Source organism: Microcaecilia unicolor, chromosome 2 (assembly GCF_901765095.1).
Source record: "Microcaecilia unicolor chromosome 2, aMicUni1.1, whole genome shotgun sequence".
Lineage (NCBI taxonomy): Eukaryota > Metazoa > Chordata > Amphibia > Gymnophiona > Siphonopidae > Microcaecilia > Microcaecilia unicolor.
The window spans coordinates 469,064,557-469,087,337 of NC_044032.1; the positions used below are offsets into that span (position 1 = coordinate 469,064,557).

A 22,781-nucleotide genomic window follows, 5' to 3' on the forward strand; every position below is an offset into this window, starting at 1 on the left:
TTATACAGCTCAAAGTCTGTACAAAGAAAAAGATGGATCATTGTATGGCTGTTGTCAATAAACAGAACAGGTCAGTTCCCTACCCTAAAGAGCTTAGGATCTTGAGTTCCCACCTCTCCTAGGTTATGGTTGTGTCCACTTTCCATCCTGTAGCAGCCCAGATTCTCTGGCTGCAGATAGATCCCAGTTAAATAAATCAATTAGGAGGGCAAAACAGTGTTTCCACCAGACAATGAATTACTTTCCTCAGACTTGAACTGTAACCTATGTCTGTCGCCCCTAATAAACAAGACATCCAGCAATGCCAGGCAGGAAATGCCTTTTTGTAAGCTGCCTTTAAACTAATTCCTTTTGTAAAGAGCAAAGTTCTGCAAAAAGCACTATATTTCCTTTTTAAAACGCACTATACATGATCAATATATGCTCATGTGGAAATACATTACAAGGTGGCTAAAATTAATATTGAATCTTGAGAAGGGAATTTTCTTTGGTCAGGCTTTATAGATATTTTCGTACAGCCCAGGGATGATCGTGAAGGTTTCAACTTTAACTGCTTAGTAATATTAGCTCTGGCTTAAGAATTGGAGGAGATTGTTTTCCTGATCTTGGATCTTCCAATTGTGGACAATTATGTAAATATATATTCTTGAGGGAAAATGTTTTCCTTTTTATATTCATTTCTGTATTTCCTTACATTTATGTGATAAATGTGAATGTAATTAAGTAAAATGAGAAATAAAATAAATAAATAAATAAAAAAGAATTGGAGGAAATTTCAAAATATGTTCGCCTGCATGCTTATTTTTTTTTTTCTAGATAGTTCCTAAATTGAGGCAGCTACATTAACAAACTGTTCAGGTGATCGAAAGTAAAGTAAAATAAATTACATGCACAAATGGCTGGGATCAGCGCATCTGATCGTTTTGTTTGGCTTAAATCAGGGAACCCCCTCCCCCCCAACAAACCCAATAAAAATAGAAACAAACAATAAAAGCCCGGAGTGTATGAGAATTCCATCTAGCCATGGTGAGAAACAACTGACAACAAAAAAAGAAAACAATTGAAACTGACAGGAGGTGCACAGGGAGACAGGCCCCCTCCTCCCTCGCCTAGTGCATGCTGCTTGGACGTTACAAGGTGTAGCAGAGTGCGGAGCATCCACTGTGTCCTCTTGATAGCACGCAGGGGCGTGGCCAGTTGCAAGGTGAGGTGAACTATAGAGATGGGTAGCTCTGGGAGTTGCGAGAAGATAGATGTGTGTCCTTGCTGCATGCAGTCAGGCTTGGGGAGTGTAAATGGCTCTGATGTCAAAGTGAAAACCTTTGTTGGTTTGTTGTCATCTGGCTCAATCACATTTTATGTACTGCAGTAGGTATTAGAAGACTAGGTAAAAGCTTTGGGACAGAATTTGTGCTATCTTTCATTTGAATCTCCCTCTTTCATTCCATGTTATAGTTTTTCGTTCTGCAGGGTTGAAACAAGCAGGAGTTAAGTGTAACTATGAATTATTTGATGCACCATTAGTGGTAGCAATCTCTACTATTATTAAAAAAAATTGGAACAATCATAAACTGTTTTTTTTTGCTTTTGCTGGGCTACTGTATGTACTACTACTACTATTTAACATTTCTAGAGCGCTACAAAGTGTACGCAGCGCTGTACAAACAGCGCTGTATGTATGACTTTTAAATATGAAAAAATACTAGCTGAACGTACCAATTCTTGACCGGTATTTCATAAAACGTGGGAACAAGTAGCCAAATTTTGTCAAATTTCAACTGTGAATTAACTCCTTGATAAGTAAACCTGTCTGTTTTTGTTTCTTCTTTAACCCTCTGTAATGGCATTCTATTTTTAAGGATATTGCATTGTATAGAACATTTTATGACATCCTGGTTAGGACTGTGTTTGTATATTTTTTGAAAACTTAATAAATACATTTGAACTCAAAAAAGAAGACTAGGTAAAAGCCAGATCTCCCCAACCGGATCTTTCAAGTCAGGTTTTTAGAGTGGAAACCATAAGATCCGGAGGATCCGGCTTTTACTCATTTATGTTCTCCTGTGTCCTTTGGTCTGCTTGGGAAAGCGGTTTCCATGCCCACGGGCCCGCACATGCTCACTGCCTCCTGCAAGGAAGGAGGAGGCGACACCTTCCCTGGCATTAGAGAAAAAAGCAGTAGCATCACAATCGGCCTCTCTCTGCAAGTCCAGGATACCTCTCCACCCTCTAAAGCACTGCTGTCGATCCCCGCACAGCCAGAAAAAAAGGAGGGACGGACCAGAAGACAGAGCTGCACACTACTGCACCTGCGACCGGAGAATCTCTTCTTGCGCAGGCGCACCACACATTTCTGCGCCTGGTCCTTTAATTCCTCGGGTGCTCACTATTTGGCAAGCGCTGCCTGAGTGACAGGGCTGCGGCTCCTGCACCGGCTGGGAGAAAGAAAGCCGAAAGCCGGGCTCAGGCATTTCAGAGCCGGACTCACTGATTCCTGCAAGTATCCACCCCCTTGCTTCTCCAGCTGCTGCCTGCACCGTGCGAACATCAGGGAGGGTGAGTGCATGCCTTTATTATGTATGTCTGCTTATCCCCTTTATTCTCATTACTAGAAGAACCCTGTCACCGGAAATAAGTCCTCCTCTGGCATTCATTTATTTCTTTATTTCTTTGTGCATTGCTGCTCTGATCCCAGGGGTGAGATTCTCAGCGATGTTTTCCGGTATCAGTTTGACATGGTTGTACAAACGTTCCTTGATCCTGTGGAGGTTTTGTTTTATATTTCCCTTACTCTTGCTGTTATTATTCCATCCAACCTTTCGTTTCTTTCTTTCTTTCTTCTTCTTCTTTTTTTTTTCTCTCATTTTCTTTTGCCGTGCGCATCTGTATGCCATTATTTGAAATCTTTGTGAAATCAAAGGCTGGAGCTGCTGATCCACGCCTCTCACTGGAGATCCAGGAATAAAATAGAGAAAAATGAGGGTTGTTGCTTTTGCATCCTTTCCTTTTTAGGCCGCGGATATATTTGAGGAATTTCAAACAACCCGCTTTAATATTTGATCCGGAATCGAGTGTGAAAGGTCTTCATCCTGGTAGCTCATAAAGTGAGACAGAAGCAGGGCAGAAGGGAAAGACTAATTGAGTTCCTTCTCCCCCCCCCCCCCCCCCCCCCCCCCCTCTCTCTCTCTCTCTCTTTCTCTTTCTTTCCACGGGGTGGGTGTGCTTGTCAGGGTTTTATATGTGTTGTTGGGGCACAAAGAGCAGTTGAAAGGTGGCATACTGTACTGCTCAGAAAGGAAATTGAAACTTGTAAAGAAAATGTTCCATTCCTTCTGGCTACCGTGAACATACAAGAAAGATGACAGGGTTCTGCCGATTCCAGCAGCCCGTTGTCAGCTGAGTAGTTCTGAGAAGTGATTTACATACTTGTAAAATGCGAGACTAATTCCCACTGGGTTCTATTTTCTTTGAACCAAGACGTTTAGAACAGGTTCGTCCCGTGCATTGTCTTTATTTCCTTTTTCTTCTTGGATACATTGTGTCGCTTTATGTGAATGGTGATGAGGTTCTTGAACTGCACTTTAAATCATGCAAGATTAAGTAGCAAGTGATAGCAGTGCAAAAGCGGACATACTACTGAGTATTTCTGAATGCTACGGAAATGCTATTCAGAAGACATCGCTGACTTGTCTGAATTTGTTATAAATGTTTTCCTGTTCAGTTTTTCTTGGGACGAGTGACCTTCTTCGGTCTTGGATACTTTTAATCAGTTTGAACTTTTGATTACAGGATGGGTCTTGTAGTGCATAATCTGCACACCTATTGTACACTGCTTTAGAAAACTTGATATCACTTAGTCCAGCACACAGTGGGCCAGTGGTTAAATGAATATGGCTTTGGTAAACTGTATGCAAAATTTTCTAGGTGTTGCAACCTTTTTCACTGTGGGTGATGCTATGAATAAATGCCAGTTAATGCGCTCTTAATGTTGTCCCATAGTAGCTTTACAAGGTTTCTACTTGTACTATGCAGGGAGATATTAATTTTTTTCTGTCACTCTGAATTTTTGAGGGGTTTTGTTTGTATGCTTCCTTTTTGAAATCACATTCATTTGATTTCAGTCACATCCCAAGTTAATTGTTACATGTATTGTAGCAACATGCACACATAAATTCATGTCTTAAGCAAACAACATGGGTCAGGATAACTTAAATACTGCTAGAGGTCTGAAATTTAATGTGAATGTGAGGATTTTTGAAGCTGAGGAGTTGTAGTCCACGTGAAAAAGCCTCTTCGGGCTGTCACTGAAAAATAAATGAATTTTGAAAAGAAATGGGTTAAGGAATGACTGTGAGTTTCTCTAGTTTCTGCTTCCTTATAAATTGTTGGCAGGTTTGTAAGAGATTAGCACTTTTATGGCAAGGATGTGAACCTGTAACATATAATGTAACAAGGTGGTGCAGTTTATTTGCCATCCCATCCTTCCTCTCTGTGCATGCATCTGTAGAAAATACATTTTTTTCAGAAACGACAGCAGTGTCAGAGGGCCAGGAGTCAGTCATGCATGATTATCCTCACCAAGTACAAATGGTTCCTGTTTCAACCTCTACCTGTTTGCCGATGTTTTTATCGTTAATATTTTGGTTATTTCCTACTATAATATTGTAATCTCCAATTAGAATATCTTGTTTGACAGCTGTGCTATATTTGATTTCTGTTCAGTACAATGATATGAAAACTTGTACAGTGAACTTAGGGATGGAGACAATTATTAAAAAAAAATTAGAAAATGTGTGTGTAATCTTCTTTCTATCATGCATCATGAAGACCTAGATTTGCTTTATTTGCCTAAAAGTTAACTTTCCAGCATTCAGGCTAGCCCAACCATTAAGCAGGACTAGGCAGACACCTAGGGCGGCACTTGTGAAGGGCAGGGGCATAGCCAGATGGCCAATTTTGGGTGGAGCTTGAGCCCAAGGTGAGTGGACTTGGAATTTGCCTCCCCCAGTCCCCCTCCAATTTGCTGTTCTCTCCACCTCTCCCTACCCACAAACCTCAAATATTAAATACTTGAGCTGGCGGGGATCCCCAAACCCTGCCAGATGAAGATTTTCTCTTCCTCCTCGAGCAGCCAGCACTCTTCCAAATGGAAGCCAGCAGCACTTGCCACAAATTGATACTGTTGCCGGCAGGCCACGCATGCTCAGTGTTTTGGCATTTGCAAAAACTGAGCATGTGCAGAAGGGCTGGTCTCAGCATCAGCTCAAGGCAAGTGCTGCTGGCTGACATTTGGAAGTGTGCTGGCTGCCCAAGGAGAGAATCTTCAATTGGCAAGGTTTGGGGATCCCCACCAGCCACAGCAAGAGTGTAATAATTTTGGGTGGGCCCGAGTCTAAAGTGGGTGGGCCCTGGCCCACCCAGGCCCACCTGTGGCTACGCCACTGCTGGAGGGTAGCAAAGATGAGCTATAGTTGAAGCTGCTGACAGCTGAACAAATTCAAAGAACCATCACTTTTATCTGCAGGAAGGGTGGACAATTTTCATGTAGCCATATACCTGGGTAAATGACACTTAGAATTTGTAATATATATAACCATGACGTCTTGGGGAGGGGGCAGATTAGGGCCTGAAAGTTAATGGAGAGGGGGCGCATAAAGCTGAAGGTTCTCCTAGAGCACCCAATACCTTTGCACCAGCCCTGCCAGCATGGTTTACTTTTCACGGGGAGAGATGTAGCAGGAGGACTCTTTTTAGCTGCCGGGCTTATATTTAGGGAGACCCTGCCTATATTTCCTGTACATGGCTCCTAACTGGGGGCAGCTGGTCTCCCTGCAGCAAGTACAGACTTTGCTTCCAGGATCTGACCGTATTATAACAGCTAAGTGCAAGGAAATCAAACAACAGAAAATTATGTACAAAAACGCAACACTACAACTACTAGATGGGGACTGAGAACCCTAATATGTGAGAACATAAAAAAAAATCTGTTAAAGATCCCTACACAGAAACTACTTGCAGGCAGAAATCTTGCACCCCGGTTGGTCACACACAGAGCAAAACTCAGTCCTTATATGTGACCATCTCTGGGAAAAGGTGACTTAAGTCACCAAAAACAAAAAAAATGAGGAATTCTGTTAGAGCAAACAATTTGTGATAAAACAGTCCAAACCCCTTCTTTGTATGTAAATTTTTTAAAAAAGGTACAGAAGTTCAAACATGTAACTTCTTCAGACTGCATATGGACCCATGCTATGATAAATCAGCCATTCTCAACATTTTGGATCTGCTACTTTAGTCACCTTTTCCCAGATACGGTCATGTATAGGGGATTACATATTTGCAACAGAAACACCTAAAAACTAGACCAGAGCTGCCATGTTGTTCATTTCTGGAAGATAGCCAGAATGTGCATCTCGAAAGCAATGTGCTATTTGTACTCCTTGATTCAACCATTGAAATCAATGCTGCAGGTCCCATGAAAAGCAATTCTGTAAGCCCATCACATGCATAAATGTTTAGAATAACAGCATATATGCGAGCAGGTGAGCATTTATGTACATATATCAGTGGTGTTCAAAGTACCATGTCAAAGTAATTAAGTAAAAAATAAATGTATGTTTTAATGCTTAAGTAAAAGTATAGTGAGCAACACATTACAAATTTTACTTAAGTGAAAGTAAAAAAGTTATTGCCTAATATAATACTTTTTGAGTAAAATATAAAAGTTTCGCAACTACAATGAATGCAACTATTGTTGTTAATGTTTTTATCCCAACAACTTCATTGTTCTACAATTCAGTCTACTTTGCTTTTAGTAAAACTAAATTTAGAAAATGATTGTCACTTGTGCGAGTATGCTTGTGAGTCATTAATTCAGCACAGCTAAAAAGGTGTTTAACAGCTGCACTGGCAGAAAGTGGATTGTTCAGTCTGACAAAACGTTCTTTCAAATTAGATCAGGTTGCAATATTACTGATGTCTTCTGCCTGGGTCTGCAGGTTTTGATCAAGGGAATCTCTGAAATACTTCTGTATAGCAAAGAATACTTTATCATCATTATTGCATCTGCTTTTGAAGTAGTGTTGTCTAATTCATCACTTGCATCTTCATCTTCGTTATCATCGTCATGCTGTCCAATTACAATGAAGGCTTTCACAAAGTTCGAAACATTGCCTGTTGTTGTTCTAACAATTTTTCATCTGACGGTAAACTCTGAATATCTTTGAGAATTGATGCAAGAACGTCAAATGTGTGGGAACCCTTCAGTCTTAAGGCCAGACAAGCAGACTTCCTCCCTAAGGACTTATCAATTTAGTGGACAGGTACCACAATGTAACATTTCCCATGGGATGATGAGAAGTCTGTTGTGATAGAGACATATGTCTGTTCACCAAGAATTGCTACCAGCTTCAGTTTCATCTCTGCTTCAAAGTGACTCGAGTCATCACCGTTCTGTTTGGCTGGAGATCAGTAACCTGTTCAACAAACACAGGCAACTCCACAGGCTATATTCATTGAGCAGCAAAATTTAAAATGAGATGATTCACTGTTTATGTGACAAGGTTTGCAATAGCAAATCCTTTTTCCGGTTTTGCTGTTATGCGGTTTACTGAGCATCATCATTTACATCTTGCTTCCGCTTTTACTTTTTACTTTTAACTGCAAGCATCAGATGTAATTAAGTAAAGGTAGTTGGAAATTATTACTTCAGTAAAAGCAAACAAATGTTACCATGTACTTCTTTACAAGTAAAAGTGACAAAATGTAAGTACAGTAACTACTTACATTTACTTACTATACAAAACTTGCCAGTATGCTGCCTAAGCACTGTTCTGTAAATACACAACTATTTTACATGGTACATATTTGCAAGAGAGTCATAGAAATGGACAGAGCATGGGCAGGATATAGATGAGACTTGCACTTATGCATGTAACTAAGAGACTACTGTACGTTATGCACATCTTTGCCATATTTAGGCTCTTGCACTAATATCGGCTGTATAGCTTGTGTAAGTGTGGGTGCCTATACGAGGTTATGCATGTATTCTATAATGAACCAAGGTGCCTAAGTTCTGCTATAGAATAGGCTCTTTCTGAGTAGCCTCAGGGTCCCTAAATGAGCATGCCCAATTATAGAATTGCTCCCATAGGGGGTAGTACTGCAAAAAAGGTGTCAAGTACACACACACATCAATGACCAGAATACCAAAATTTACAGACATATGTGCCCATACTGAAATCTTTCTGACTGTATATTTCACTGGTGATCTCACAAGATAATCAACGGGACTTACTACTGGTAAGGTTTTAGTATGTAGTTGCAGGGGGAGGGTGGAGCAGATGGGCAGAGTGGACCATGGCTACTAGCATTGGTATATTTTATTGGCTGGTGGGCTTTGGGGATCCCTGCCAGTGCTCTTTCTGGGTACATTGGAGGGACCTGAGTCAAAAGTGAAGGGATCTTCTCCCCTCTGCCTCTGATTTACATATGGGGATGCTTCAAAAATAAAGGGCTTATTCAGTAGGGCTAAATTAAACATATATATTATCTGGATAGTAGTTAAATATCACCAGCACTTAAGTTACTCCTCTCCTCATGCTGCTTGAATATTGATACCTTACTTTTTTTTTTAGGAAAAAAAGGTTTGTACTTACCCAGTCTTATAGTATACGGATGGGTATCAGGCCGTTTGATCAGTTTTATGGGCTGATATCATCAGTACAACTTTTGAAAATATAAGGATAGTGAAGTTCACCGGCTCCCCCTGACCATCTAACTTTGTTTGAATACCAGGCCCTATAAGAACATGGCAATGATGATATATGAGAAAGAAGGAGTAATACAGATCCCCTGTACTACTATAACTACTGGAGACAAATGTAAGTCAGCACTGTGGACAGCTGAGTCTTATAAAAACTCCCCCAAAACAGCAGCATGAGCTGTCATAACCAGTGACTTCATCTTGATACATATAGCCCAAGCAGCCAGATTTGTGGTTAATGACATTTTCATCAAAATGTTATTTATACTTAGCATAAACAAAATGCGTAAGAGTTGCTAAAGGAACTTCAGCTGTTCTTGAAAGGCCCAGTGTAGCTCCCTGACAAAAATGTAACAGCCATGTCTTTGTTCCTTCCTTTCTTTTTCTCGGCTATTTTCAGTATTGTTCAACTTTTTGGCAGCTTTGGAGCTATCTGCAGAGCTGCTGTAAAGCACCAGGCTCCTTTCTGATGTAAATCACAATTACTCAGACAAGCAGTGCTTACACCAGGAATTTAGAGGGTCTAATAGTTATAAAAAGGTGCCTGGTTTCTCTCTCATGGCCATTAACTTACCAGGATGTGGCACATTTCAGCTTGCCCTGGAGGTGTAATACTTATTTACTTATCAAATGTTATGTGGTTTTTGAAGCCTAGGATTTTAAAGAGGTCCTCTCTGCTTTGGATTTTCAAGGTGCCTGGCAATGTAGGTTGAACTGGAAAGTTCTCAGTCTAAAAGGCTTGGTTCAAATGCGTTGGGGTTTGGTTTGGCTAACTGATGGGCATTTGTTTAAAAAGTGCTCAGCCTTGTGAGTTGTAAAATCCCATTTTATATAAGAACTTAAGGTAGAAATTGGAACTTTCAGATTGGGATGTTTCCAAGTTACTGACAGGGAAATACTATATATGGTGCACCTGTATTGATACATGTGTGTCATAACTGTTGTGGTGAATAAATTCTTGGTGATGGACATTCTTCATTGGCCTGCTGTGTGTTGTTGCCATCCTGAAAGTAATATGCCTTTAACTACTACTGGAAAGGCATGAGCTAAATCCAAAAATCTCTCATGTCTTTCCTTCCCACATTAACTTTTGGAGCTGGTAACCAATCACCCTTGCTGCCCCCCTCCCTAACCCATCGACAATAACAAACCAAAACTTACACGCTGATTGCTGGTGAAATATTTATAGGCTGCAGCTTGTTTATTATCATTAAACAATAATTGTAGCAATTAAACAAAACTTTACCCGAGCTACAGTAACAAATTACAGACATAATTAATCTTACACGACACCACCCCGCCATGCCAGCTAGGGCAATGCTACTGGCATAATCCTCCATTCCCAACCTTTTCCAGGTTACCTGACCCTCCAGACCTCTGGCTTATAGAGCCCCAAATGCACTGCTCCTCACCTGATGAGCTGTGGTCCCGTAGCTTGGGTATCTGCCCACTGCTACACCCAGCCACCACTAAAACCTCCAACGTATCCCATAACATTCCCCCCCCCCCCCCCCCCACATTAAGATCACAGGGAGGGAGGGCGAGTGGGTAAACCACCTTCGAGGAGAAGAGTGAAGACCCTGCGACCTGGATGCAGCCCCCTTTTTAATCTCTAACCTCCTCTCTTTCTACTCCCTGCATCCAATCCCTGATGGGAGCTTCGGTGGGAAGCAGCTTTAAATGTCAACTGCCCACATCATCAAAGCCCCCGTGTCCCCCCTAATCCCTTCTCTCTATCATGGCCTGGACTGCAGGGTGGAAACTTCCAGCCCACAGTTAAACTTGCCCTGCAGGACAGAGCTCTTAAGCTTAAACTAACCTTTGGAGCTGGGAACCAATCACCCCCCATTGCTCCCCCATCAACAATAACAAACCAAAACTTACACACTGATTGTTGGTGAAATATTTATAGGTTGCAGCTTGTTTATTATCATTAAGGAATAATTGTAGCAATTAAAAAAAAACCTTCACCTAAGCTACAGTAACAGATTACATATATAATTAACATATCTTACTCCACACCACACCACACCACCATGCTAGCTAGGGCAATATTACTGGAATGGTCCTGGCAGTGACCTGGATTGGCCACTGTTGGAAACAGGATGCTAGGCTTGATGGACCTTTGGTCTATCCCAGTATGGCAATATTTATATACTTATATGTCCTACATGCCCACCTTTTCCAGGTCACTTGACTCTCTAGACCTCCGGCTCATAGGGCCCCAAATGCACAGCTCATCGGTTGATAAGCAAAGTCACCAATAAGTTCTTGGAGATTGTGAGGAACAAGTCCAGGCCTATACATGACAGATGGATCACATCCACCCCAAAAAGCCCACCACAAGAAATATCTACCTGAGCTGCAGCCCCTCTTGGACCAATAACCATAGCCCAACCTGCAAACTGATCTTGAGCAGTTCACAAGTTGACTTCCTGTTGGAAAGGAACCTAGGCCTGCGTATGATGTCCGACCACACAGACCACCTCAAGATCAATCGCATATCATCCCACACTTCATTCCCTCCAAATGCAAGATCAGCATCCTCGGGTGATGTGGTTTTGATCTCAGTGAGTACAGGAGAGTAAGAGCTTACACCACTTCACTCCAAGACTCACCAGAGTGCCATGACAAACAGTAGCCTGCCCAGTGGATGAAAGAATGCCTGATGATCCAGACTGGGCAAACCGGACCAGGTACACCTAGGAGAGAGGAACAAAGTACAAGACCCATGTAAGCATTCGATGCAATCAGGAGGCACACAAAATCGTGAACCACCCACACAGGAAGTGAAAGAAGCAGAAGGCAGACAACCATTATCCCCCAAGAGGGTAACACATCAAACTGCCCCTGGGGTGGCACAGATAAGCCTTTAACTCCAATCCCTAGAGATGCCCACTCCCCCCCCCCCCCCACCACTGACCTGACATCCAGCCCTTATCCTGCTAGGCCATTGGGCTGCTCAGGGATCCAAAGGGTGCACATAACCTCAAAAGGCCTTTGAAGACTATCTTCTCAAATGCTTGATGGCTTTGTCATCCATTCCAGCTGCCGCAGCACTTGTCACAGCACCAATCCAGATGGAGTAAGACCCATTAGAGGAAGGGTCTTCCCCTATCACCACCACATCACCACCCCCACTGGAGAAACCCAATCTCTTCACCTGCTCAATGTACTTGGTGATCCAGAAGTTTGGCACAAAACCTGAAGACCATCCTTTTTTTCCTCAAGAAAGCAGACAGTTTGGAAAAAGCCTCGACGTAACATAAACAAGTGAACGGCACCAATAAATTCCTAATCAGAGACCATTCTTCCTCCTGCCCAGGTCCTACAAATGGGCTGGCATAGGCTTCCCATCCAGATCCACAGCAGATGCCAGTGAGCGGAACCATTGAAACTGAAAGTGAGACAGAGATTCAGCAAAGTCATTAACCACCCCAGGCATATGCCTCACACAAAGGAAGAGATTAAGCGGCAAGTAGCGCAAGACCAACTCCCTCATTAGTCCATTTACCAGCAGCCACCTGACAGACTGCCTGTTCATCACCTCAACCACACCCCTGTTATCACACCAAAACAGCACATGCTGGTCCCAGAGCCTGGTTGGGCCAGAGCTCGCAGGCAACCAGGAATGGGAACAGCTTCAGGAAAGTGATGTTCCTGGTGAGCCCAGACTAGGCTCAATCCTCCAGGCAGGCCGCTGCTCACCAGGAGCCCTAGCAATAAATACCAAAGCCCCCCCCCCCCCCACACACACACACATACATCAGTATACAGCTCCAGGACCGCATTGGACAGCTTAACCCCTTGAATTGGCAGGGAGCCAGATGAAGTGACGGGGACTACAGACCCCCGCTGTGATGGCTGACAGGCATCTGGTGAAGGCCCTACCCATCAGGATCACTTGACAAGTGAAATTCAGGCCACCGATCAAGGCCTGAAGCCTCCGCAGGGTGGCCTTCCTAGCTGCGAGCACCGCCAAGATAGCTCCCAAAAGGTGATCTACTTTGGCCCTGGGCAACCTAGTGACCATGGCAATCAAATCAATTTTAATGCCTTTCAATGAAGATGAGCACAAGCATCAGGCCCTCAGTCTTGTCGGCCCCTAGCGGGATGCCGAAGGAGCTCACCACACCTATAAAGGTGTCCATGAGGTCTTTACAGGCAGTGCTATCTGGCAGCCCTATAAATAGGAAATCATACAGATAATGGATGAGCATACCTGTCCTGGCCTTGCACATCATGACCCACTGCAAGAAAGTGCTGAAAAGCTGAAAGCACTTGCAGGAAACCGAGCAGCCCATGGGCAGGCATTTGTCGAAGTACAAGCTGCTGTCGAAGCAGAAACCCAGCAATGGAAAGGAGTTGGGGTGAATGGGAAATGGGCAGAAGGTGGACTCAATGTTCACCTTAGCCAACAGGGCCCTTCGTCCCACACTGAGGACCAAATGGAGCGCACTCAAATGATGTGTATCGCACTGTGCACAAGGCCTGTGGGATACCATCGTTCACTGAGTGCCCCATTGGGAATGAAAGGTTGTGGATAAGGCAGTATTTACCAGGTTCCTTTTTAGGACTCACCGCCATGGAGGACAAGGTCAATTCCAGGAATGGCTTGGCTCCAAAAGGCCCATCTATCCTTCCCAATACACTCTTGTCTCACAGCTTAGCATGCACCACCTCCTTGTACCAGGCAGCGGATGATGCATATATGCTCAGTGCATCCTGAATTTCCCCCTGAAAAGCAATATGAAAGCCTCCAGAAAACCCCTGTCCAACTGCTCAGCAGTTACCTGTCCCCGTACAGCCACAATGCACTATCGCCTTTAGCCGCACGGGGAGGTGCCCTAGAAAATACCACCTCAGCTCCCTTCTTGGGGCTTTTATGAGCAGGATGGCCCTGTCTGCACTGGGAACAGGCATTCCGGAATTTGCAGTCAGGAAAGGGGCAGGAGAATTTTATGAATCTTCAGCACACGTCTGTACCACCTCCTGCTGTGCCTGTTCCATTCACAGCTGCTGCCAGAATGGCAGCCCCACAGTCTTCCCAGGAGTACCACCTTTCCCCACCACCCCACTGTGGCCACTGCTGACCGTGGGCCATGTGGGTAAGCATAGGTTCACTTCCTGAGTCCCCCAAGACATGTGGATGTTCTCCTCCATCTTGTCTCTAAAAGCCTCATCATAATGCTAATCATAACATAATCATAATCATAACAGGAATAACAGGAATGGCCTAGTGGTTAGGGTGGTGGACTTTGGTCCTGGGGAACTGAGGAACTGAGTTTGATTCCCGGCACAGGCAGCTCCTTGTGACTCTGGGCAAGTCACTTAACCCTCCATTGCCTGCCGCATTGAGCCTGTCATGAGTGGGAAAGCACGGGGTACAAATGTAACAAAAAATAAATAATGTAACCAGGCCCAACCACTGAAGCACTGATAAGCCTCAAGGACAGAGTCCATGTATGCCAAGAGGAGCCCTGAGCAACTGTCAGTCTCCATCTCCCAAACACTGATCAAGTACAAGAAGGAACACATCCAATTTATGATATTCCTGGGTAATTTCCAGGCCACCTCGGCTGACCACACCTTCCTGAACTTGTTTTTGTTCTTTCACCTGGCCCAGCCCTCTATTAGCTTAAATATATCAATACACCTTCTCTTCTTAATTTTCCTGTACAGGGAGTGGGGGACCTGCTCCCACATCTCCATGATGGCCATGAGGGTGAGTGCGCCCCTGTTCCCTCCAACCCCCACCCCAGGAGCCCCAGCCGCAGCTTCAGCTCCACTACCCTGCTGCAACCCTAAGCCCTGCTGTATTCCACTCTGCTAGATATTTATCAGAGCTATAGGCACTGCTGTAGAGCTTCTCTATCATGGCCTTGCCATTTTAACTCAGAGACTCTTAATTGCATTTGTTGCATGTCTTGATCTCCTGATTTGGCTAGGTTGTAAGCTTCAAAAAGCAGCGACTGTCTTTTATGTGGTTTTGTAAAGCATTGTGGCCCTAATGCTCAGAAGCAAATGCAGGTGCTAGAGGCCATTAGTGCCAGACTAGGGCCCACATTTACCAGTATACAATGCTCAGTGGCCCTTTACCATGGAAAACAATGAGTTCGCTCACATTCAGCACAAATAGCATGTTAATGTAGTCAGATTGAGGTTAATAAGTTCATTTCCTATTCCCCCTGATGCTCAGAGAACAGCGCACTGGACGGGGGTGCCCTTACCACTAGAAACTATGTGCCAGCTTGGAGCTGGCATTAGGGTGTCCGAGAAGCAGAGAAACATTTTTTGGCTGATCTTCAGAGGGCAGAGCTTTTCATACCTGTAATGAACTGCCCTTTCCACCAGTTACACACTTACTTTTGTAAGACTTTTGTAGGCATTTCTGGTTCCTGCCTTTTTTTTTTTTTGTATAACTTTATTGCATGTTGGCCACTCTGCACTGCCCAACAGCCCAAAATGCTGGGAAGCTGCCAGAGATAAGGGATTGGGTAATAAATCTGGAGACTTTGAGGAGCATCCAATATTTGGAACATTCCCAGTTGTGCAGCAACCGAACAAAAAAGATCTGCCACTTTTCAATTAGTAGTTGCCAAGAGAGAGGTCCGTTTTAAATAATACAATTCTCTCACCCTTTATAATCAGTACAGAAACTACAGTGGGGGAAATAAGTATTTGATCCCTTGCTGATTTTGTAAGTTTGCCCACTGACAAAGACATGAGCAGCCCATAATTGAAGGGTAGGTTATTGGTAACAGTGAGAGATAGCACATCACAAATTAAATCCGGAAAATCACATTGTGGAAAGTATATGAATTTATTTGCATTCTGCAGAGGGAAATAAGTATTTAATCCCTCTGGCAAACAAGACCTAATACTTGGTGGCAAAACCCTTGTTGGCAAGCACAGCGGTCAGACGTCTTCTGTAGTTGATGATGAGGTTTGCACACATGTCAGGAGGAATTTTGGTCCACTCCTCTTTGCAGATCATCTCTAAATCATTAAGAGTTCTGGGCTGTCGCTTGGCAACTCGCAGCTTCAGCTCCCTCCATAAGTTTTCAATGGGATTAAGGTCTGGTGACTGGCTAGGCCACTCCATGACCCTAATGTGCTTCTTCCTGAGCCACTCCTTTGTTGCCTTGGCTGTATGTTTTGGGTCATTGTCGTGCTGGAAGACCCAGCCACGACCCATTTTTAAGGCCCTGGCGGAGGGAAGGAGGTTGTCACTCAGAATTGTACGGTACATGGCCCCATCCATTCTCCCATTGATGCGGTGAAGTAGTCCTGTGCCCTTAGCAGAGAAACACCCCCAAAACATAACATTTCCACCTCCATGCTTGACAGTGGGGACGGTGTTCTTTGGGTCATAGGCAGCATTTCTCTTCCTCCAAACACGGCGAGTTGAGTTCATGCCAAAGAGCTCAATTTTTGTCTCATCTGACCACAGCACCTTCTCCCAATCACTCTCGGCATCATCCAGGTGTTCACTGGCAAACTTCAGACGGGCCGTCACATGTGCCTTCCGGAGCAGGGGGACCTTGCGGGCACTGCAGGATTGCAATCCGTTATGTCGTAATGTGTTACCAATGGTTTTCGTGGTGACAGTGGTCCCAGCTGCCTTGAGATCATTGACAAGTTCCCCCCTTGTAGTTGTAGGCTGATTTCTAACCTTCCTCATGATCAAGGATACCCCACGAGGTGAGATTTTGCGTGGAGCCCCAGATCTTTGTCGATTGACAGTCATTTTGTACTTCTTCCATTTTCTTACTATGGCACCAACAGTTGTCTCCTTCTCGCCCAGCGTCTTACTGATGGTTTTGTAGCCCATTCCAGCCTTGTGCAGGTGTATGATCTTGTCCCTGACATCCTTAGACAGCTCCTTGCTCTTGGCCATTTTGTAGAGGTTAGAGTCTGACTGATTCACTGAGTCTGTGGACAGGTGTCTTTCATACAGGTGACCATTGCCGACAGCTGTCTGTCATGCAGGTAACGAGTTGATTTGGAGCATCTACCTGGTCTGTAGGGGCCAGATCTCTTACTGGTTGGTGGGGGATCAAATACTTATTTCCCTCTGCAGAATGCAAATAAATTCATATACTTTCCACAATGTGATTTTCCGGATTTAATTTGTGATGTGCTATCTCTCACTGTTACCAATAACCTACCCTTCAATTATGGGCTGCTCATGTCTTTGTCAGTGGGCAAACTTACAAAATCAACAAGGGATCAAATACTTATTTCCCCCCACTGTATCTCTTATTATGATTGTTTTGTTCTTATTACAGTGTTGGGGGTAACACCATACGTTCAAAACAAGATCTATTTAGATCTTGCAAATACCAGTCTACCTCCCTTCGCTTTCCCACATTCCCCCCTCCTTACTTCCCACTGCAGTTCTGGGGACTGGCGACCGGCGAGAGAGCACTGTTCTGCACATGCCAGCAAGAGCAGGGCCGCAGAGAGGGAGTGAGAGAAATTCCCCGGGCCCGGCCTCGAAGCTTCTTCTTGCTGCCTGCTTCCAGATCTGTCCGCCCCTGCTCCTGCATGCTACCCAGGACCCCAGATGATTGCATTAGTGTGATATCGTGCTAATGTAATCATGTGGGTCCTGACTCTTGGCATGGGCAGGAGCAGGAAAGGACAGATCATGGGAGCAGGCACGCAGGAAGCAGTTTGCTGGTGCCTGGCCCGGGTCCAGCCCCCCCCCCTCCCAGGTAAAAGGGCAGGTGGGAGCGGTTGTGTGAGTGGGAGGGTGGCGTGAGTGGGTGGGGGGTTGCTTGTGGCAGTCCAGTTCTGCCCCGGGCCCGGCTATGTCTCTCAGTGGCCCTGGGAGAGAGAAAGGTCTTGTGCACATGTCCCAGGCACAATCCTCCCCCTTAACTTTCTAATGCTCAATGCTAACATCAAGCCTATATTTGCATCCTATTCGCATTGAACTTTAGGAAGTTGTTTTGCCGCGCTGTCCTGGAGTTATTTTCCAGCGCTGTTCCATACAGCGTCAGTATCGAAATATGTGCGCATCGTGATAATAACAACAGTTTTAGGACTGGACTTCTGCATCTATCAACTGAGCTAAAAGTTTTTCACAACCCATTGAATGCTGCCCCATTAAAAACAAACATAAACAAAACAAAACAAAATGAGGATTTTATTACCATTTTGGTATTCCAGTTCAATTTAAATGGGGACTGAAATTTGGAGTCTTGATTTGCAGTTTCCAGGGATTCTTCCCTCCATGTATAATTACAGTTACAGTTAGTTCATTTATAGCCCGCTAATGCCAATACCATAGTTTACAGCAGATTACAACTAAGATACTAGATCAAAATAAATCTAGGATGTGACAAAATTAATCCAAAATTGCTGCAGATATTAATATCACGGTCGCCAATAACCTTACCAAAACATATCTTCACTAAAGTAACTGCAACATATTATTCCTTATCACATATTTATAATACAACAATGTCTTTAATCCCTTCTTAAAGATATCATAACTAGTCAGTAGCTCTCACCTGTCAGTCACATCCTAGAGCTCATTCTGGAACCCTCCAACCATAGTCTTTAATTCTGGGTAGTAGGTGTCACTATAGCATAATGACTGAGGGCAGGGCCCTGTTTACTAAGCCATGCTGTAGGCATGCTAACGTTTGCTAATGATAGAGACAGCCATATATTCTTATGGGTGTCTCTAGGCAGGTACAAATCAAGGTAAGGTATACACATATGAGTTTATCTTGTTGGGCAGAGTGGATGGACCATGCAGGTCTTTTTCTGCCGTCATCTACTATGTTACTATGTATTGTTAGCAATTAGCGCGCGCTAAAATGTTTGCACACCTAAAGCACGGCTTAGTGAACAGGGCCCTGACTGTCTTCCACCCAAGGGCTGTGTGTGTATCTTCTACAGTCAGCCCTAGAAAGAACTCTAGTAAGCCTTATTTGAATCTGCTTTTTTTGTGTGTGCTTAATATAATATTTTTTATTCTGCAATGGAATAGAAATTTGTGTTGACTGTCAGAACCTCAATAATTTATGTCTTCAGAAAAGTCACTGAGACAGTTGTGGAGGCACAGGCTACATTTACACATTAAAATTTATTATTCTTATTTACAGTAAGGTAGGTGGCTGTTGGGTGCAATATCAATCAGTCAGTGCTGGCGGTGGGCACTGCCCATGTGAGCTGGATACTGTCAAATTTCCTGGCTCCATGCAAGAATTCAGCAGTAGGTTTTGTGCAAGGTATTAGAAATTTCTGGCCTGTAGTTTTCATGATCCTGTGGCACATTTGGAGAGATATATTGCTATACTGCTTAATGTGAAAAAGAAAAGAAAAATTTCCCAAGACCATAAGGGGTGTCAGTGACAGAAGCAGAGTTTGAGACCTGCCTTTTCTCATTCTCCATCCAGGGCAGACTTATCCATTAGGCACAGTGCCTGGGACCCACAAAAAATGTTTTTATTATTATTATTATTTTTAATCAGAAAGAGTAAGAATGAAGTAGAATTTATTTATTTTCATGCCTTGCCTTTTGGCCTTGGAAATATACCTAATAAATAGAATACGAATACATAAAATACAAATCATATATGTATAAAATTCAAATGAAAAGTTCAGTCATATATTAAATTCCACCAAGAAAGGGGCCCATAAAATTCATAAAATGGCTGTGTCTCCATCTACTGCTCTGAGACCACTTCCTTCTGTAGTTTCTCCTTTCTCTCTAACTTTATCCTTTCTACCACATCTCTCTTTCTTCCTCCACTCCTTTGCTCCCACCTCATTTTCTTTTCCTTCTTTGTGTTCCTTTCATCCCCTCTCCAGTTTTCCTTCCTTCCCTTCCCTCCTACTGAGCAGCTCCTCTAGCTGACTTTCTCTCTGCTTTTTAGCACTGTGTGGCTCTATTTGAAGTCATGATGGGAAGGGAGAAGGTTTCAGTCAGTAGTGATAGTGATAAAAGGTGGAGCAGTCTACTGAGTGGCAGCAGGTGGTAACCGAAGAGAGTCATCAGTTAGCCCAAGCAACCACTTGGAAGTGTGAGTTGGCATTACCCAAAGCAGTAAGGGTGGCAGGAAGAAAGCAGCAGCCTAGATAACCTGGCACGAGGCACATTCTGCAACAGCGGGTGCAGCACAGAATCATAGTAATTTGGAAGCCCAGCTAGTGGCATGCAATATCATTCACCTCCTGCAGCTATTTTTAATTAAGGGGTCCTTTTACTAAGCTGCATTAGATACTAATGTGTGCCTAGCAGAGCAAAAGTGGCCAAATCAAGATGCACTAAAGTGTTCTGTGTTAGTTATTTTTTTTGGGGGGGGAGGGTTGTGTCAGGGGCGGAGAATAGGTCTGACATTACCACTGAGCTAACTGATTAGTGCATCCATAATACAGGAGCTCTTAATGCCGCATAAAAAAGAAGGGGCAAGTGCTTCCACAGTGATTATTTTAAATGGCCACATGCTAAGGCTAACTAATGAATGGCCCAACAAAAAAGATATAATAGAAAAAAAGCAGAATTTACAACCATGCTAGAAATAGGCTTAGCACATGGGAAAGGCCCAAGTAAGAATGCAGTAAGCCCATTTCACAGTGCAGTGTAATTAAAGGGTCCCTAAGATTTTAAAGCAGATTTACAACCATTTGTAAATACAAAGAAAATATAAATGGCTTGGTAACCCCAATCTATAAACAAAATGAAAGACAGGATAAATATATTTATCAGCTTACACCTAGTATGCATCATTGGGGAGTAGACCTCAAATCAAACAAAACACCAACAAAACAACAAACAAAAACATTAAAAAATTCCTATATCCTGAATACATAGGAACGCTCCCCCTGTCAATCCAATCTATACGGATCCCTTTTAACCTACCTAACATCCAGTATACAAAGGAAGAGCAAACTGTGGAACTGTTTTCTCTTAAAGGGGGTCTTTTACTTAGGCGCGCTGGCATTTTTAGCGCACATTAAAAATAGGCATGCGCTAAATGCTAAAGACTTCCATAGGAATACATTGGCGTCTTTAGCGTTTAGCGCACCCCTATTTTCAGCGCATGCAAAAAATCGCCAGCGCGTCTAGTAAAAGATCCCCCAAATTTCCAAAGTTGTCTGGTACCTTTATTATGTGCACATAGTCAGCTCCATATCAACTTCGTAGCACACACTAACATAATATTCACATCAGACTCGAATCACAATTAGGCCTTGGGGTGAGGTGTCCTTTAAGGATGATATCTAAAATGGGGATTTTGCCAGTGCTTTCATAGGTTATATAAAAATGATTCCAAATGACCAAATTGCTAGTTGATAATTGGGTATGAATGTGGATATAACAACACATTGAAGTGTCAATAAATACATATGGGGAGTTTTAACATTAAACCCAAATAGGCTAGTTGGAGTAAATGTATTAAGGGGTAGTTAAAGCATTTCCTATATAGAAAGCATGTTTTACAAGCTGAGAATGGCTCTTATGCCCACGTATTGGATCACATGGGTCCTTTTACTAAGGTGCGTTGAAAAATGATTTGCAGTAGTGTAGGCGCGGGGTTCTGGGTGCATGCCAATCCAGTTTTCAGTGCGCCTGTAAAAAGCCCTTTTTAAAAAAAATGTTGCCAGAAATGGACATGCAGCATAATCAAAATTGCTGTGCTTCCATTTTGGGTCTGAGACCTTACCGCCAGCCATTGACCTAGCGATAACGTCTCACGTGGTAGCCGAGTAGTAATGACCTACGCATGCCAAATGCCACCTGGCACGCACAGCTTACGCACACCAGAAAGTAAAAAATATTTTTTCAGGCGTGCGTAGTGGACATGGACCAAAATGAATTACTATAAGGGCATGCGGTAACTCCATTTTTTCACGCGTTGGTGCGCGTAGACATTTATGCGGCTTAGTAAAGGGCCCTACAGTTTATAAGTATACGTTCCTAGCTATTTGGCAGTTTTGGCCATGCCCTGTGCACCAAAAAGGGCATTGTGATCCCTAGGTAAGATCATAAGAATAGCTATACTGGGTCACACCAGTGGTTCATCTAGCCCAGTATCCAGCTTCCAACAGTGGCCAATCCAGGTCACAAGTATCTGGCAGAAACCCAAATAGTAGCAACATTCCATGCTACCATTTCCAGGGCAAGCAGGGGCTTCCCCTATATCTGAACAGCAGACTTAGGGGCCCTTTTGCTAAAGGCTTGCACTTGCCGCACGGCAACCCGGAACTACTGCAGACCCAACGCAGGTGCCGAAGGTTCCACTCCCAGTGTGCGCCATTTCCAGCGATAGTGGAAATATTAAAAAAAATATTTCTGAAGGGGGTTACCTGTTGGTTATTAGACAGAATCGCTCGCTGCCCGGATACCTCAGGGTTAGCGCAGAACTCCTACTGCCCCCTCAGTGGGTGGCGGTAAGTGCCTCCTCCCCACAATGGCTGTTTGGCAAGTGCGACTTACCTCATGGTCATTTCTTTTTCAACCTTTTTACCTGCTGCAGTAAAAGGGGCCCTGGTGCACGGCAAATAACATCTGCCACCAATAGCGTAGGGCCCCTTTTAATTTAATTTTTTGTTACATTTGTACCCCACGCTTTCCCACTCATGGCAGGCTCAATGCGGCTTACATGGGGCAATGGAGGGTTAAGTGACTTGCCCAGAGTCACAAGTAGCTGCCTGTGCCGGGAATTGAACTCAGTTCTTCAGTTCCCCAGGACCAAAGTCTACCACCCTAACCACTAGGCCATTCTTCCACTGTTGCTACTATTTGAGATTCTACATGGAATGTTGCTATTCCACTAGCAACATTCCATGTAGAAGTCAGCCCTTGCAGATCACCAATGTGGCCGCGCAGGCTTCCGCTTTCTGTGAGTCTGACGTCCTGCACGTAAGTGCAGGATGTCAGACTCACAGAAACAGAAGCCTGCGCAGCCTTCTACATGGAATGTTGCTAGTGGAATAGCAACATCCATGTAGAATTCCCAATAGTAGCAACATTCCATCTTTAGGCGAGGTTCAT

At 43.7% G+C, this 22,781-nt stretch overlaps 1 protein-coding gene across 1 annotated transcript in view; it reads left to right on the top strand.

Annotated features, from left to right (window-relative positions):
* Nucleotides 1–2,237: 2,237 nt before the first annotated feature.
* The window catches only part of CTNNA2 (catenin alpha 2), a 1,714,656-nt gene continuing 1,694,112 nt past the window's right edge, over nucleotides 2,238–22,781 (top strand). The window contains exon 1 of the mRNA XM_030191022.1: nucleotides 2,238–2,556. The gene's annotated coding sequence lies outside the window, so the exon portion shown is untranslated. The remainder of the gene's footprint in view (nucleotides 2,557–22,781) is intronic.